General features: G+C 49.9%; 1 long non-coding RNA gene across 1 annotated transcript; it reads right to left on the bottom strand.

The window, feature by feature from the left end:
• Positions 1-4,706: 4,706 nt before the first annotated feature.
• On the bottom strand, positions 4,707-12,844 carry LOC129387828 (uncharacterized). The gene is made up of 3 exons (XR_008614984.2): positions 12,464-12,844; positions 11,226-11,331; positions 4,707-5,263 (listed from the first exon to the last, which is right to left on the bottom strand). It is a non-coding gene; the product is annotated as an uncharacterized lncRNA (long non-coding RNA).
• Between the last annotated feature and the right edge of the window lie 5,641 nt (positions 12,845-18,485).

The following is an 18,485-nucleotide window of genomic DNA, read 5'->3' as shown; positions in this document are numbered from 1 at the left end:
GAGGCCACAGAGTTGTATAGGCGCAGCGCGAGGGTCGGCGAACAGCCTTGGCCACGAGCGAGCAGGGAGCGCGCGGCGCCCGCTACCTGCGCGGCACCTTTCCGCAAGGCAGCTACTGCAGCACGCCAGTTCAGCCGTCGGTCGATCACAAGGCCAAGGTAACGAACCCGCTTCTCCCACGGAAGCAGCACTCCATGGAGGGTGAAGCCTGGCGTGCTGTACTGCCCCTCGTACCTTGGGTGCACGATGAGCGCCTTCCTCTTGGCTGCCGAGAGGGTGAGGCCGATGCCGCTGATGTAAGCATCGACCCCATCAAGCGCGCGCTGCACACATGCACGCACTGCATAGCCGACACTAGTGGGGCCGCTCGCAAACAACGCGATATCGTCCGCGTACACTGCGACGCGAACGTCATGCGCGGGGAACTGGGGGATGTAGTCGCGGATGCGTGCCAGCGCGAGGTTGAACAGGAATGGGCTAAGCACATTGCCCTGCGGCACTCCTGTCACAACCGCACGCGGTCGACTGTACGCTCCCCCCACGCGCACCCGCATCGTCCGGCCGCCGAGAAACGCCGCAACGTAACTCCGCATTCGTCCGCACACTCCCAGCGCATCGAGTGCGTCCATGATGGTGGCGTGTGGCAGCCGGTCGAAGCCACTCTCGACGTCAAGGAGGATGAGGTAGCCTGCCTCGCCCCGGCGCTTCGCTGTCTCCAGCGTGGCGATGACGTCGGCCAGGCAGTCCGCAGTGGCCCGGAGTCGCCGGAAGCCGCTCTGCTCCGCCGCAAAGGTGTCGAGCGCCGCCGTAATCCACTCGAGCCGCCGCAGCGCCATGGCCTCGAGCACCTTGCCAGCCGCGGAGGTGAGCGAAACGGGCCGGTCCGAAGCAGGGTTGTTGGCTGCCTTGCCAGCCTTGAGCAGCGGCATGCACACTAAACAAAAATAACGCGAAACGGGAGTAAACCGCTCGTCCTGTATCGCATTCCCGTTTCTGGGTTTTTTTTACTACGTACCAGTCGAGGTAAAAATTTACTACCATGCTGACCAAGTTTTTTGCATGTAGAAACGAGAGTAATTTTTTAATCTGTGGGAAGGTTTTTAGGGACGATAGTGCGACTATATTTTTACTCCCATCACGAAGTTCTAGCGGCTATTCCTGAGAGTTATTTTTCAAGCCCATTCGCGAGTTTCTTGGGTCTGATGTGAGAGTATTTTTTTACCTCCTTCATTAACTTTTCTCAGCTTTATCTGATAGTAATTTTTCAAGCCCATTCTGGAGTTTTTTGGAGGTGATGTGGGATTACTTTTTTACATCATTCATCCAGTTTTCTAGGCTATTCCTGGGAGTTATTTTCAGGCCTATTCTCGAGTTTGTTGGTACTGATGTCGGGGTATTTTCTTACCTCGTTATCAAGGTTTCGTAGCTCTACCTGAGAGAAATTTTCAAGCCCATTCTGTGGTTTCTTGGAGCTGATCTCGGAGTATTTTTTTACCTCATTCATCAGGTTTTCTCGGTTCTTTCCGAGAGTAATTCTTCAAGCGCGTTCTGGAGTTTCTTGGGCCTGATGTGGAAGTAGTTCGAAGACAATTGAAAGATTACAAGGATGATTTCATGGATCCCAAGCATGAGTGATTGTTTATTAGTTGTGACATGTTTCTCATAAAAAAGTCAGGCATGAGTTAATCATCACAAAACTATAGCCTTACAAAATGCTGTGATAAGCATAATAAATATTTGTACTAATACAAAGACCGGGGGCTGGTAACTGCCCATTAGATCTCTCATAGCAAAATAAAATACATCACAACACATTCAATGTGCAATCCCACTAAAGTACAGTGAAAAAAAAAATTAAATTATAGGGTTTTACGTGCCAAAACCACTTTCTGATTATGAGGCACGCCGTAGTGGAGGACTCCGGAAATTTCGACCACCTGGGGATCTTTAACGTGCACCTAAATCTAAGTACACGGGTGTTTTCGTATTTCGCCTCCATCGAAATGCGGCCGCCATGGCCGGGATTCGATCCCGCGACCTCGTGCTCAGCAGCCTACAGTGAAAACAAGCAACATACAATATAAAACCTAACTGATAAATATACAGTCAGTACTAGAGACGTTCACATTAAACCCACTGAATATGCAGGTCATTCCTTCAAACAGGCAGTTGTCCAGAACATGGGTGTGCTGTGCATCCAATGGATTAGTATGAACATAACTATGCAACATAAAAATATTGCACTTAAGGCCAAATGGCATCTGCTGCTAACGGCTATTACTGCGCCAGACAAAATGAAACAACCATGTGGTAAATACAGCAAGCATACGTACTATCACATTAGTGCCGGCAACTGCCCACCACATCTGTCACGGCAAAATAAAAACTATCACAACACATTCAAGATGTAGTGAAGCTAAGTCAGTAGTAGAGATGTTCACATTAGACCCACTGAATATGCAGATAATTTCTTCAAACAGGCAGTTGTCCACAACATGTGCGTGCAGTGCATTCAATGGATCATGAACAATACTATGCAACATAAAAACATTGCACTTAAGGGCAGCTAGCATCTGCTGCTAATGACCATTACTGCCCAGCGAAACATTAGTGTCGGCAACTGCCCACCATATCTTTCATTGCAAAAGAAAAACTATCACAACACATTCAAGATGTAGTGAAAGTAAAGTACAGTGAAAATAAACCAGTGACACAATATACAAAATCTAACTCTTAAGTATTGCAACAAGCAAATGAGAGGGCACTAGAGATTATCATTAGACCCATCGATAGCATGCTGACCTTCAAACAGCTAGTTGCCCAAGACATGGGTGCACAGTGCAATGAATGGATAGTTAGGAAGAAAACTGCAACAACCATGAGCAACATGTTCTATAAACTTTCAAACTTTCTAAAAAATGACCTCACTCAGATAAGGAAAGTGGCGATTGCTAATACACACGACAAAACATATATGTGAAAACAGCCATTAACTGATACTAAAGCCCCTCCATACACGTTTCCGCCGACCAGGTTAAGTACCGCCAACCTACCCTCTTCCTCCACGTTCCTCTGCCACTCGCCCCCTTAGCTTCCGGCGTCAAGCGGAACTTCCGTAGCTGCAGCTTCCTGTTCCGAGTGGAAGTAATGCTATGTTTTTCTTAACGTTGTTTACTTTCGCGTCGATGGAGAGGCTTTAATTGCACCAGCTGCGGTTTAAACTGTGAATGCGATTCCATCCAAGTACCACCGCCTATTGTAACCAGCGATCTGATCGTGTTCGCTGTTTCGCGTCAACCTGCGACGGGTTGTGCCACGAGACAACGTACAGTGGAATGTAGTGCCTGGGCGCTTGGAGACCACTGCCATTTTTCGTGCATTTAGAAAACAGCGACCGAGAATTACTACTTCAGCGGAATACAACAGCTTGTCGCCTTTGCATTCTTCTCATGGTGACTACCACAGCTCTGCTAAGCACGCGTGGGCATCTCACCATCGGCAGTCAAAGCGGAAATTCCCGCAGCACAACTCCAGGAAGCGGTAACGCCGGAACCGGAAACTTTGAAACTGGAAATGCTGGAACCGGATTTGATGTCAGGGGAAAAGGCGGCGTACAACAAAGGTTGTCGCTACTTAAGAAAGCGGCAGTGGCGCGTGGATGGAGGGGCTTTAACTGATACCACTCCCCCTTGTGCTCAAAGAAAACGTATGCAGCCCTTTTTCCACACAAGAGGAACATGTTATACAACTGTATTGCAGTACTTATGGGTACAAGCCAGATGTCAATTTCGTTGCCTAAATATTGTAGTGCTTCTTAGATAGAATAAAAGGTAATTGAGTGTGTTGCCCTTGTCTTTTTCTAGGCATGCAGTTGTGATGGATGCCATATGCTTGTGTGACAAATTGAACATAGTGCTATAGGTACGACTACAAGGATGTATATTCGTAGCTGCCCTCAAACCCCTTCATGTTGCCAGTCAGCATCTATGGTGTATCTTTGTATTGCTCATCTAACACTGTTTACACACAGAAGGCATGTCTGAATACCAAACCACCTTATTCTCCAGTTACTTTAAAGTGGATGCGTTGTGACAAAGTGTAATGTGAGAAGTCCATGATAAAGAAAAAAAAAATAAACAGCTAATTCAACTCCCCCCTGAATTACCAATTTCTGGGCCATTAAGTTTTGCATAATACACTTGTGGTGATTAACACAGAGCCATGTTGGCCTAACCCTAGTGGCACAGGACATCCTTCAAATTATCAGTTGGTACAGAATCACTGAGCATGCTGCTGGTGCTCTTGCCCCCGCTGAGAATACCTGTCGCAAACTAACACACATTTTGTTGCTAAAGGTCCATTACAGAGATACTAAAGAGAAACAATAAATGATTTTAGACTGATAAAACAATCTTTCAGAACTGTATTCATGAACATTGTGGCAATAAGCGGATTAATAGATGAGAAAATGAAGATTTAACTTTCAAGTTTTATGCAGTGCCCGCACATCAGTGTGGAGTCATACTTCAACTAAGTATATTCTTTGACACCTTTACAACAGAATTCAATATTGGCCAGTAGAACATTAGCTAGACCCGAACAGACACCGTCAAATTCCATATCACAGCGAGCTGGTGCAGGAATTATAAGGTGGTGGTGGCGACACCAGTTTTCGTTTTTGCAAGTTATCTAGCTTATCAAGCCAATTCTCTTAGAGGGAGTTGTTTTTTCGGTGTTGTAGAAAAATGATTTAATAACGCTCAAATAAATTTTCCCTTTCGTGTCCCTTTAAAGCAAGCACTGTGCTACATGGCTTGGGCAAGCTGCCAGCCACAGAACCCACGAGTGCTTTTGTTAGGCAAAATAATTTTTACAGAAACTTTCTTGAGGATATGCATCTGAAAATTTTTTTGCCTAGCAATAGTTCTAGTAAATATTGACTAAATCCAATGCTTTCACCTGCAGCTTTGTGTAGCTCAAATCCAGAAAGCAGTGCTCAATAAATGTCAAAACCCTGTGGGCGTTTTCGAGTAGATAACGTGGAAGACCCAGAACGAAGCGAAAAGGCAGGCCAGGCCTGCCAGCAGTGACGATGTCACAAACAATCGCTGCGCATCCATGTGTAGCGCCTCCCTTCAACCTCTTCTTTTGTAAAAGGAGCCTTAAGGAGGCCCCCCGCGAACTGAAAGCCTGAGTTGTTAGCATCCAGGCGCAGCCTCTTCAGCAGGCACTTTTCAACATATACACCGTCGCCGATGTCTACCTGTGAAACAATAGAACAAGCACAGATTAATTTTCTACACTTTTGATCAAGGAAAGGTTAGGAAATAGGGTAAGGTGTGCAAAAACGGAAGTAGCTGCTTCTTGTTGATACGGTTTAAAGAACAAAGTACCCTTACGTATACCATACGTGCGTTGTGCTGAGCTGTGTACTTTCACCTAAGACTAGAAAGTATTGGGAACTTCAATGCGAAAGAAAGACATTCATCTGCCTAGCTCTAAGCGAATGCGTTCCACCCCTTGGCACAGAATGAGATCTGGTGCTGTTCTAGCGATTAGCAGACATTGAAAGCTTCAAGCCTGATTTAGTATTAGGCCAAGGGTTAAGCTGTGCTCGATTATAGTCGGATACAACTTTAGAAAAACAGAGGCGTTTACTCCTCCGAGGCGGATGCACACGAGCATCCACTAATGGTTGCGCACTCTGAACTGATGTCATGCGCCGGACGGCCGGTGGCCCGCCGTCGGAGAAGATGGCCGCCCGGGCTTCGAACTAGGCCAAGTCGCGTCAGCTGTGTGCGTCAATGCCTCGTCACAGTGAATTCCCAAACAGTTTGTCATTGTCTATCATGCCGGAAATATTACTGCGAGCTTACGATGCGGCATCTGTGCTGCGTGCGTGTATTCTAAGCCGTGATCCGGCGAAGAAACATTGCAGCGAGCATTTGATGCTGCGCTATGCTTTGCCTGAAAACAGGATGTCTCGGTGACTGCTGCATACACACATCCTGCCTGTTTGTTCCATGTTTTTTATTTCGCTCCCGAGTGAAGTTAGGACAAGAAAAGTTTGCCCAAGTCTGGTGCCTGCTGTCAGCTGCGGGTGAGTTCGTGTACCGTGTCGCTGCATTTTCCGTCGGACGGGGTAAAGTGATGGAGCAAAACCATTCTGAGGAGAAATTAGAAAAGCGTGCGTGCGTGAAACAAACCTACGAGCGTCTCAACAGAAAATATTTGCAAAAGAAGCCTCCAATGCAAAGATTTGTCGCCGTCAACTTAGCGTGAATGATTGTTGTCAACAGTGAGATAGCCGAGCGTCTAACAGCGGTGTTCGAGCGTTGTGTATAGCACCGTCGATTGATTTCTTTCCACCAGTGCTCACCGCGCACGCAAGCTGTAGAATGCGTGCTGTGGCACAGTCACGCATAAGTTGTGTTGCCAGCGTTCCTGCTTCCATGCGTGTTTGCACTTACTCATATTTGTCCTTTTATTTTATATTAGCATTTGTTTTTGCTAGTTTTCTTTCAGCAAAGTCTTTACACATTTTCATTAGCCAATCTCATTCAAAGCACTAACTCCTGTACACTGCACAACTGGCCTCTTCCATCTCATTAAAACCTTTCTCGCTGGTGTACCTCGTCTTCTCAATCTGCCTACTCGCTGCGTTTTCTGTCCTTGTTTCTTGTGCTGTTGCTGCAATGTGACTAACCAACTTGCTCAAAACAAATTTTGATCGCCTATCAAAACAGAAAGGTTTAGAGATACATTTTCTTAAAAGCGTCATGTGGGTTGCACAGTAACTTTGCCTCTTACCTCTGTTCATGTTTATGCGTCAGTGCATGTGGCAGCTAGCCAGAAGTGCACATGAAAGGCTGCATATTGTGAAACACCTTGCTATGCTGTTGAATTTTTCATGCATGCAGTCTTAGTAAACAAACGGTTTCACTGCCTATCACATATGATGGTGAAAATTTTCAGCATGAATAACAATGTGCAGTGGGGTGTGATTTCTGTCTGACGCTTTCGCCGTTGCAAAGACATTATTCAGTGAATGGAGCCCAGCAAAGCAGTGCACTAAGAGCTTTTGCAACGTTCACCCTTTATTACTTCACAAATGACATTGTCTGAACCTGGCCGTTGATCGACATGCCGATGGCTTGTGAATTAAATAATTGCCTCAATAAAACACATTCAACTTCACTCAGCATTTTTTAGCTCAATGCTAGCAGAGCTATTCAGGGTGAATAATTGTGCTTACATTGGTGTTACTTGCCCGGTCAGATAAACAAATACAACAATGGCTGCGGTATGACTGTGATTTGACATGCAGACTGCTAATGGTGCCTTTTGAGCGTGCCCTTGACTACTGCTATTAATAGCTACCCGCCTGGGTATATTGGGCCTAACTAAGCTAATGATGTTTGATAATTGTTCTCTTATTCGCATTACTTGCCTGGGCCAGGTAACCAAAATAAACAATGCCACCACATGAATGTGTGTTTGCATACAAGCTGCCAACAGTGGCTGTCATTCTCCATTGATTGCTGCCATTTCACCAAAAGTGGCGACGGATTGACTGCGCTTTGACATGCAGACTGCTAATGGTGCCTTTTGAGCGTGCCCTTGACTACTGCTATTAATAGCTACCCGCCTGGGTATATTGGGCCTAACTAAGCTAATGTTTGATAATTGTTCTCTTATTCGCATTACTTGCCTGGGCCAGGTAACCAAAATAAACAATGCCACCACATGAATGTGTGTTTGCATGCAAGCTGCCAACAGTGGCTGTCATTCTCGCATTGATTGCTGCCGTTTCACCAACAGTGGTGACGGCTTGACTGGGCTTTGACGTGCAGACTGCTAAAGGTGCCTTTGAATCGTGCCCTGATGACTGTTATTTCATCACAGGGCCCGTCATGCTCATAGGTGGCTGCCCAATAGAGTATTGGGCCTTCTGACATTGGCATTATTCATCTCAACGGTCTGGAAAAAACAGTAGGGGCAGCACAACTGCACGCAAAGCACAATGTGCTTTGGCGTGCAGGCTGCTAAGAGTGGCTGTCAATTTCATTCACGTTGACTACTGCTTTTTCGTGTGAAGCTGGACAGTGGATGCCCGAATGAGCATTTCGGACCCCACATAGTTATTCAGGATTAATAACTGCATTTGCATTCAGATTTTCCGGCATTTCAGCACGTTTCCATGCCAACGCTTATATTGAGCATGATCTGTGCAGGACGTTGCTTTTTCAGAATTGGGCTTCCATTAAAAGGAATATATCATCAAATGAACTGCTTATTTATTTGAGAGGCCACGGGAGAATGCTTGGCTCCTGTGCTTGACACACAGTACACCGCTTCAGTGATGGGAGATCCATTGTTGCGTTTGCCGAGGTATGTGTGGCTGGCAGGAGGTCTGGACCTCGCTTCACGCAGAGTCAGAGACGAGGAGAGTTTTCTCTGCGAATAATTCTTTATACAATGTTTACATGTTGTCGTCGTTATCAGGACAGAGACCAACAGAGCAGCTGCAAGCTGCTTAAATAACACCCCTCAGTCCAAAGATCCCCCAGACAGTCCCCAAGGACGAAACAAGGTCGAGAGAGAGAGGGTCCGGGCAGCCTCCGGTGTCCTAATGCCGCTCTCGGTGGCCGGCGCTTCCTTGAACCGCGCTGCGGCGTCGGGACGTTTTGGCGGTCGGTCAGAATGGTGCGCCGGTCAAGTTTTATGGCCCGCATAGGACAAAGGGAACCAACTGCAAGGCACTGGGTCGAAACACAGCCCTCCTTTGGAAACTGTCCCCAACACAGCGGGAGTCGTTTGTGGTGCGGGCGACGCCGGGCAAACGAGGGGGAGGGGGGGTTGCATTGCTGCCGGGACGGGGAGGGGCCGAAAAGCAGTCCGTGATCCGGTGGCTGCTTCCGTCGTGGACGCCGTGCAGCCGCGAGAAAACCCGAGCCGTGCACGTAGTCGTGTCCGAAGCAGGCAGGCACCATGCAGGGATGAATGCTGCCTCCACGGTCGACAAACCATAGCACTGGCCTTCCGTCAGGCAAATCCCAGGGCACAAACATAACACCACATACGCTTCGAGAACTCGTTAGTGATCTTCTCGATCGTCGGTATCTCGTTGTGGTGAAAGAAATCGTGCACACGACCTCAGCGCACATGTGTCCTACTTCGTGCCGCTTCTTCTTTTCTCCACATTTTGTGGGCGTTTTCACGAGGGTGTCGACAGTTTGCCACCCGAAATATGCGAAGCTTTGACCTCCCTCCTCACCTTTAACCCGGTGCTTTCGCTGACACTGAGCATCTTGGGTTTGTAATGGTTGCGATAAATGCATTGTTTTATATAAGTACTTGTTCAGTAGCAACTGATTCATTTGAAGCTCGGAACAGGAGTAGTAAATTTGCCGTGTACATGTAAACAAGCACAAATGCCATGCAGAGTTGCTCTTTCTACTTTTGCCACTTGCAATGAAGCTAAAGAGCAGACGACGGGCAGCGTTGTGGAAGGCACGGGGTTATTTTTCTGTCGCGATCTGGCATGTGCTGTAGCACGTGAGAGCTCTACTAATCCAGTCATCAAAGTCTTTATTTATACCGAGAATTGCGCGTTTCCGAAGCACGATTTTTTGAGCGGGATTATTTTAGTCGCGGAAGCAATCAGACGTCGCGCTTCAGTCATCTGGGCGGGGCCTCCCCTTTTTTCTAAAGTTGTATCCGACTATAGTGACGCACAAGTGCTCGAGAACTATTGAACAAGACGCAATTGTTTTCGATTTACTGACTGCACTTGGGTGTAAAGCTTTTGTCTGAGAAATGAATAAACCACATACACAAGCAGCATTTTCATAGTTAGCACAGTCTTTAATAGGTACTGATACCTTCAATTTAGAAAGCCCTGTATATTGGGCCTCATCAAACTAATTTCATAAAAGGTTTGGCAAGGTAGAAGCATAGAATTTTAGAGTCATTAGAAGACAGGTGAAATGAGTTATTTATTGCAATTATTACTCAAATTTAAAATTTAGACCACTCGTCCAGTTTGTACATGCCACATAAGCATGTAGATATCAAAAATGGGGATTAGAGAAAATCTTCCCTTGGAGGTTCATTATTGGAAGCAGTCATGCCCTCGAGGAGAAATAACTTCTTTTTCTGTAGGCAGAAATGAGGCTTGGGTATTTTATTGACACATATATATGCCCATGCATATATGTTATTTCTGCTGTAAACCTTTTTTTCATGTATATGCAAGGTGTGTAACATCTCATTGTGCACAAAATCAAATCCATAAGAACCCGACAAGAAGCTAAACAAACAAGAGAGCAATCCCAGTGACAAGCCATGCTAAACCAACGAGGTAGCCATCCCAGTAACAACCCGTATCAAAAATTTTACTGACATGAATTCTGACCTTTGAAACATAACATGTGTATATGAATACTATCTACATTAGGGCAATGGGCAACTTTAAACAATGGCTACGCCAACATCAGAACTACGTGGATGAGAAAAGAGTGGCATCAAATGCTTTGGCAGAGCATGCAGCAATGACTAAACACAATAGTGACTGGATAGTGTCTAGCATAATCGGCCAGGAAAGAAATTGGAAGCCATGCCTCTACCCGGATTCCCTGGAGATGCAATCAACAGGACACACGTTTATCTGAAACCAAGGAGCCCACGCCCATCTTATGCTAAAACTTACTTAATTAAATATGCACTTCCACTTTTTTTTAGCCTTGTTGTGAACAAGGCTTCCATATGGAAGCCAAAATGTATTGCTTTTAATGTTGTATTTGGTTGGTCTATGTCTTTCTTTGTCATGTTTCATACCGACCACAAAGGCTTCTATGAAACTCTTGATGATACAACTTTTGTGCGAAAGCATTGCTTAAGGCACTTTTGCCTAAACCATGTCTTTAGGCGGTACAACGCATTTTTCGAGACACGAAACCTCAATTCATGGTTCTTAAAAAGGCATTTTGGCTAGATTAATATAGTCTATATGGAGTATATAAGGCATAATTACTCAAGCGTCCAATTATATTTAACTCAGATGAGGCTACTTTAGGTAAATTCATTAAACTGAGGGCACTCCACCAAAACATAAAATTCATGATCAGCCACTAGAAATCCTGAAAATGGCAATACAGTAAAATGATTGCATATTACACAAATGTGTCCTACAACTCGAAAGGCAGCGCCAGTTTTGTACGCACCTTTGAGAAAGCACACAGATCACGTGCTTTATTGTCGTGCTGTCCAGCTTCCAGCAGTGCAGCAGGTTCCTGCTTGATGTAGGGATGCCTCCAGAATCCGCATAGCCTTCAAAAGTAAGAAATGTTTAATTTATTGTGTTGTGAACCTGGGAATTTGTGATTTACCAGTGTCATGTGGAATTGCAAAGAGAGCCTCACACAGCCAGCTGCATGAATTTGCGTCTGGTTGCACAAATGTCTCTTTGTTATATCTAAGGAGGTTACACTGATATTTTGTAACAAGCGAAGTTTCAGGAAGGAACGAAATCAGCAACAACAGGCTACCAGGACAATCAAAAACAAAACTCAAATATGCAGTAAAACGTGGCGCATTGGATTAAACAAAAATATTAAGCACATGAAAAGCATTCTGAAAGCTAGATCGCGATTTTGTAGCGATGCTATTCCTTTTCGTTATTCGTTAGTGGTTTGACCGTCGCCCCGGCCCGTGCTACGTACTGGAACAGCCGGCCGTTTGCGGTGGGCGACAAGAGTGGTATAGAATCGAGGGGTAAGTATCGCTACAAAATCGCAGTCCTTACTTTATTACGCACTGCCGTATAACCTACGATTGCAAGAGCTGGCATCCCGTTCGTAAGAATTGGTTGGTCTATGTCTTTCTTAAAGGCCGGTCTCTGAAATGTCTCGATTAAAAATAAACTTCGTTACTGTAATATCGGCCTATGTCGGGTCTGCAACATAGAAGACAAATACGCGAAGACACTCAAGAACATAAACAATACACAGGTTCTCGCGACGTGGTCATCCAAACCAAACTGTATACATAGAAAAATCTTCATACAAGCTTCTATCTGCTTAAGCGTCAAACATAGGAATCGTGTGCCAACGCGCGAAGCCCATGATACATCGACGGATACATTACACATGTACTGTACTTGCGGGAATGAATATATAACGAATAACTTCTTGCCAGAAAACTACCGAACGAACAGCAACTTTCAGTGTTTTCATAATTGTGTGCCCATTCAGGCATAGCAATCAAGGCGGGTAGCATATATTTTACAGCAGAATGCAAGTACGCTGTAACATCAGAGGAAGGCTTCGTGAAATTGTTTGCTAAATGTGCACAGCAAGACGGCCAACCTACGATCAGAAAGCGCGTTGCTCTAGCTAGTTACACAACGTTCATTACGTAAATCATAAGTTCAAGAATGCGCGCAAGGGCCAAACTTGCTTACCTTTCAAAAAGACTTGGCCAACGCTCCTTCGTCTCAAAGGTACCGAGGCACCGACGTTTTTCTGGCGCAAGCACTGTAGAACTTCCGATGAACTCCAGCTCCACAAAAGCACAACCTTCAACAGTCTTCCATACACTACGATTCGAAGCTCCAGTACCAGACTTTTCACGAGAGCGCGGGCAGGCAGCTCGGCAGAACAAAGGCAGCTCGGACGGGCGCTGTAGTAAGACACTCACTGTCGACACTGGTAGATCGCACGAAACACACGGCGAACTAACGGCGTTACACAAGTCCGGAGGGTTTGCGATGGTTACTGCACACGACAAGGAGCAGATTTTGTCTAGGCACTTCTAAAATATAACTCAAATACCGCCTTACTGCAAGGTGTATTCACTACAACCAACGTGGTATCTCGACCAAACAAATACTGCAGTGGCGCCACTCTACGGTTTTTAGAAAAATGTATCGTAAATGAGAAAATTACGTGTTTTTTCCTAACAACAATCGGTAGGGACACTTTAACAAATTTCTTGGGTCAAAAAGTGTTAACTTTGTATAAATATGCACTTTTTTATACGAAGTTTAAGAAAATGTACTGTATATATTAAAAAAAAAATGAAGCGGATGTCGCCTTCAAGATTCGCAACTGCTTCAGTGGCATGCAGTTTACAAAAGCACGGCCTTCGAAATCGGACTTTGTCGCTCAAATGAAGCCGCAGCTGGGAGGAGGGCAGGCATTTAGGCCCCAATTGTTGGGTTTACAGTGCCTAGGTAGGCTTCCTTATTTATAAAGAATATACAGGGACTTACGCCGAACCATGAGCGAGCTTTAAGCAGGGGACACACGGTACGATTTGGCGTCCGATCCAACGTGCGTGTATCCGAACGGTCGAGCGGCGCGTAAGCTCCGCCCAGGTCCAGCCCCCCCCCCCCCCCCCCCCCGCTTGAGTACATATTCACGGCGAGAAACGCAATATAAACAACTCTGCACAACACTGCTTCGCTTTACGTGAACACTGTCAATAAAATTATGCCCCTGCAAATGACAGAACACTTCACGACGGCGCGTTGTCCACTGACGGCTCCGGTGACAGCCAGCGATACGGCCGGCAGGCATAGCTAGGCGGACGCTGCGGCCGACGGCGCTTGATTCAGCCCGAGCTCGATGAAGAGGGCTTATTTTTGCCAAAACAATTAACGCTGTGCACTTAGGTAGCCCGTAATTAAATACAATTGGTTTACTCGACGCAGTCGTTGCGAAGGGCAAACGTGCAAGCGAAGCGAGCAGCCTCGCTCAGACGGTCGGTGTGTGCTGTTTGCCCGCGGAAAGGCCCTCGCGTCGCGGCTCCCGATTTCGACGGTAGCTTAGTGCTAGTGTACTAGGCGCTGTTTTGCATAATAAGCACACGTTCGAGATAACTTTATTGAACTGGTAACTATTTCGTGTCGGCAACAAACTGCAGCAGGCAAGGAAAAAAAAAGACGGCGCGAAACCGGCCTGCCAGCGCCGCCTCCGTGGAGGGAACGTCAGAGAACGTCACATTAGCTGCGGCCAAACGACGGTGCGGTCAGTGCGGTTGTCGGACACATCAGACGATGAAAATTTGCCCGGTTTGTCGCACGCCGGACGTCCGATCCGGCGGTTCGGCACGGCAAAACACCTCGATTCCGGCTGCCGTTCAGGCGCGTCGGACGCCGGATCGGACACCGAATCGGGCCGTGTGTCTCCCGCTTTAGCTGGCGAACACGAGCCCATCAGCGCGCCGTCCGTGCAGCTCCGTCTGCTTGCAATAGTGGATGGCCTACGGGCTTCTTTGACGCCTACTGAGCACAAATTCATGATCACCCCTCGTATACACGCTTCCTACAGCGCTAGCTGTCGTGTTTACGAGATTATATGCCCTCATCTTGAATTGGTGAGACCGCTCGACATGATCGCATCTATTTCTAGTGCGTGAGGCTTTCCATTGACTGTCACTACAACTTACCAACGTTTTGTTTATTTTGTGCTACAGTGGGTCGTGACGATTCCGTTCACAGCTTCAAAGTGGACAAGAGACAGTCGTTTTCTAGCTCGTAGAAGCATGAAAAAGTGGGCTTGTGCTTGGCAATGAACTTTGACCGACACGCTTGCTTCCGGCCGGAGCAGCAGACGCGACAACTCGCCGTTTGTAGGCTGCCGGCCGATGGCGGTATCCCTCGCGAACGGCAAGATATTTACCTGCCGTAGAGAGGATCGGTCGAGGAACGATTCTTGAGGCGATTTTTGTCGCTGAATGCGAGCATGGCCACGCCGGTTCGCCGTGCAGAGCGGAATCGGAACATTATTTTTCGATGAGTTCGCACTGACGCAATGCAGTCGATTGGCTCGTCGGTCGTGCAACGGGCGGCGCGCCGGCAGGAAGCCGCGTCCACTTGAGGCACCTCTTACGCGACGTACATACGTTCCAAGTTTCCAACGTTCTGCCGTTCCGCTGGTGGATGCACCGCCACGGCATCGATCTTTGCTATTTCTGCCGCGGCCGTGCCTGTCGCCGAGCATAGGCTTAACTGGATTGGGCGGAGCTTGCAATGATCGAGACCTTAGGGAGTAAAGTGGTAGTATTTAATCACGTGATCTTCAGGTTGGTTCCAGATCACGTGGTTTTAAACTCTCAATAGATGGTTTTTGGTCACGTGATCTAAAACTCCGTACGTCGTAAAGCCGGCTCATGACATCCTTTTACTACGTTTCTCAGAGATGGTAGTAAAACGATGTAATGTAACGCATTTTACTGCCTCATGCCAGAGTAATTTTCTGGTGCAAGGTAGTCTTCAAAGCTCATGAGCCGCAAAAACCCCAATGTCGGCTAACTTTTGTTTACAGTGTGACCACCGCCTCGTTTCACTCGTCCGGGATGCTGCCGGTCCGCCATACCTCGTTGAAGGCGTCGAGCAGCAGCAGGAGCTGGTCGCCGTCCAGGTTCCGAAGCATCTGATACGTGACGCCATCAGAACCCGGAGCTGAGCGGCGCTTCCGCGACGCGAGCACTGTGCGAAGCTCACCGATAGTGAAGTCAGTCCCGCACAGTGCCCTGATGTCCTCCAGGATCCCGGCCGTTGGGAAGTACCGCTCCGGGGAAGCAGCTCGCGCCTCGGATGCGGCTGCTGCTGCAGCACGTACGGCGCCGGTGCATGGATGGTGGGCGGCGGGCAGGTCTCTGCGATCAGCTCGGCCAGCTGTCCGTTGGTGATGCCGCGTGCCACGGTGATGGAGAGGGCGCGGCAGCGCGGCACGCGGGGCCGCAGGATCGCCCAGAGGATGCGCCACGGACTCGATCGAGCGCACGCTCTCTCCAGCGACGAGCAAAGGCTTGACCAGCTGGCGTTGCGGCGCTGCTTCGCGTGGCGACGGCATACCGCGTCGAGCCGGTTGTACACCGTCCAGTGCTCGCGTTTGCCCGAGCGCAATGCTATCCTCTCAGCTCTGCGACGCGCGGCGCGGATGTTCAGTTGTTTCATGTCGGGCACGGGCGTCCCGGCCGGCACAACACAGCGAGTTGACGCGGCACGCGCGCACCGTGCGATGTGATCGAAAAACAGGCCGCCCTCTGAGACTGGCACTGTAGCGCACAGTTCCCGGAATCGCGGCCAATTCACAACACTGTACGCACGCGTCGGCAGGTGGGCGGCACGGCGGGGCTCGAGGTGGATTGGGTAGTGGTCCGACCCTCGCATGTCGGGGCTGCGGCGCCAGACGTAATGGCAGCGCTGCGACACTATAGCGAGAGATCCAACACACTTCCCTCGCAGCCACGACGGGCGAAAGTAATACAGCCCGTGTTGGCTACGAGCAGAGCCGCCCGCTGGATGGCGTCAAGCAGGTCCCGGCCACTGCTGTCGGTGTAGCTTGATCCCCACGCGGTGTTGTGGGAATTGAAATCTCCACACACCACGAGGTCGCCGCGCACACGCTGTGATAGCCGCACGATCATCTCCTTGTCCCAGCGGCCGCCGCAGTACGCGTAAACACTCGCGACGCACGTGTCGGTTGTTCCGATTCGCACGGTCACCGCCACGCACTCGACGCCCGTGCACGGCAAATCGTCCACACTCACCACGGCCTGAGGGAGCCCAGCGCGTACGTAAAGTGACGCGCGAGATCGCCCAGCCGGATGAGCGGAATCGGTACACGGAATGGCCGTGCATGACGCCTGCTCGCAGCCAGCAGCACTGTGGTAGCTGACGAAGCCTGGCAGATTGAGCTCTCCCGGGCGGATGTGGGTTTCTTGCAAAGCAAGCACGTCGCATCCGTCCGAAAGAGCCCCATCCGCCAGCTCTGGACGACGGCGGCGCATCGAACGAACGTTCCATTGAACGATGCGCGGCCGTTGCTCCACTGGTGTGCTAGCCATGTTGGATCAGGGCGTCATGCATTTCCAGAGCTGCCACACACATGTGACGCGCTGGCGAGTCGGCAGGTACCGATTCCAAGAGTGCACGCAATGCCGACGCGAGCGTCGTTATAACGAGGTCACGTGCATCGGGTGTTGTCGCGCTGCGGGGCTGTGCAGGGCAGCTCTCGGCGACTGGCTGCGGCGCTGTGTTGCCGGTCACCACGTCGCGGAAGGAGCGTCCCGGCTGGACCGTCTGCGATGGTCGTGGCTCGGGGGCGCGCGATCCGGTGGTGGCCGGCTGCTGGTACCGCGCTGCAGGGGCACTGCTCCTCGCGAGTACCAAGGCTTGTCGGCGCGTGATGCGCGGAACGGTTCTCGCGAGTATGCTCGCCACCCGCCGCTCGAGCTGCCAGTTGGGGCAGCGTGGCTCTGCTGACTAGTGCGGGCCCCCGCAATTGATGCAGCGGGTCCGCTCTGAAGTGCAGGCGCTCGTCGCGTGCGACCCCGCGCACTGGAGACAGCGAGGGTCGCGGGAGCAGGTCGCTGTGGCGTGCCCGAAGAGCCCGCATCGACCGCACTGTAACGGCCGTGGCAGCTACGGGCGTACGACGCGGCGCTGTTTGAAGAGGTGTACCTCCTCCGGGACGTCTCTGCCAGCGAAGCGGAGGGTTGCCACATCGCCGCTCCTGGTGACGGCGAGAACGGGCACCCGAGACTCGAGCCCCTCAAGGATGGAAGGCCCATCGATCGCCGGGTCCACGTTGAAGAGCGTGCCCGTGCAGGAGTCGGCGATGAGTGCCTTCGCCTTGACAGGCACGTCGCATATCACCCGGACGGCGAGTAGTGCGGAGAGGTCCGTGCCGGGCAGCGCGTCGACGGCTACGACGTTCCGCGGAAGGTTCGGCCGCACTCGATGGGTGCCTGGAACACCGGCAAGAAAAGCGGCAATCGCGTCGCGCGATGCGGCAAGAAAGTGGGCCCTTCTTGCCAGTGGTCTGTAAAGGACAGTTTCCCGTTCTTCCGCGGCCGGTGCGGTGTCTTCTGCTGCAGCAGAGGCGCTTGATCGTACGCCACTGGTAGCGACGGTGGTGATCGTCACCGAGCGCATGTTGCGGCGCTTACGCCTGCTGTTTTGTTTTCTCTTGCCCGGCTGCTTCGCGCCGGGGCGAGGAGGCTCCGCGGGTGGAGGCGGGGCTTCGCCTCGCGTGTCCGTGACGTTGCTTGGCGGCGCATGCGCTGTGGGGCAGCTCTCGGGAGCGTCGCTCGCGGCCGCGTTCGTGCTCGCCTCGGTCTCGGCGAGGGCGACTACAGCGGGAGACACACGGTCCGATTCGGCGTCCGACGCGCCGGAACGGCAGCCGGAATCGAGGTGTTTTGCCGTGCCGAAGCGCCGGATCGGACGTCCGGCGTGCGACAAGCCGGGCAGATTTTCATCGTCCGACGCGTCCGACAATCGCACCGTCGTCTGGCCGCAGCCAATGACAGCGCGGCTGGCATGTGACGTTCTCTGACGTTCCCTCCACGGAGGCGGCGCTGGCTGGCCAGTTTCTCGCAGTGTTTTTTTTTTTTTCCTTGCCTGCTGCAGTTTGTTTCCGACACGAAATAGTTACCAGTTCAGTAAAATTATCTCGAACGTGTGCCTGTTA

Source organism: Dermacentor andersoni, chromosome 7, assembly GCF_023375885.2.
Source record: "Dermacentor andersoni chromosome 7, qqDerAnde1_hic_scaffold, whole genome shotgun sequence".
Classification (NCBI taxonomy): domain Eukaryota; kingdom Metazoa; phylum Arthropoda; class Arachnida; order Ixodida; family Ixodidae; genus Dermacentor; species Dermacentor andersoni.
Note: the sequence above shows the minus strand (reverse complement) of the source record. Positions and strands in the feature narration are given on the sequence as shown.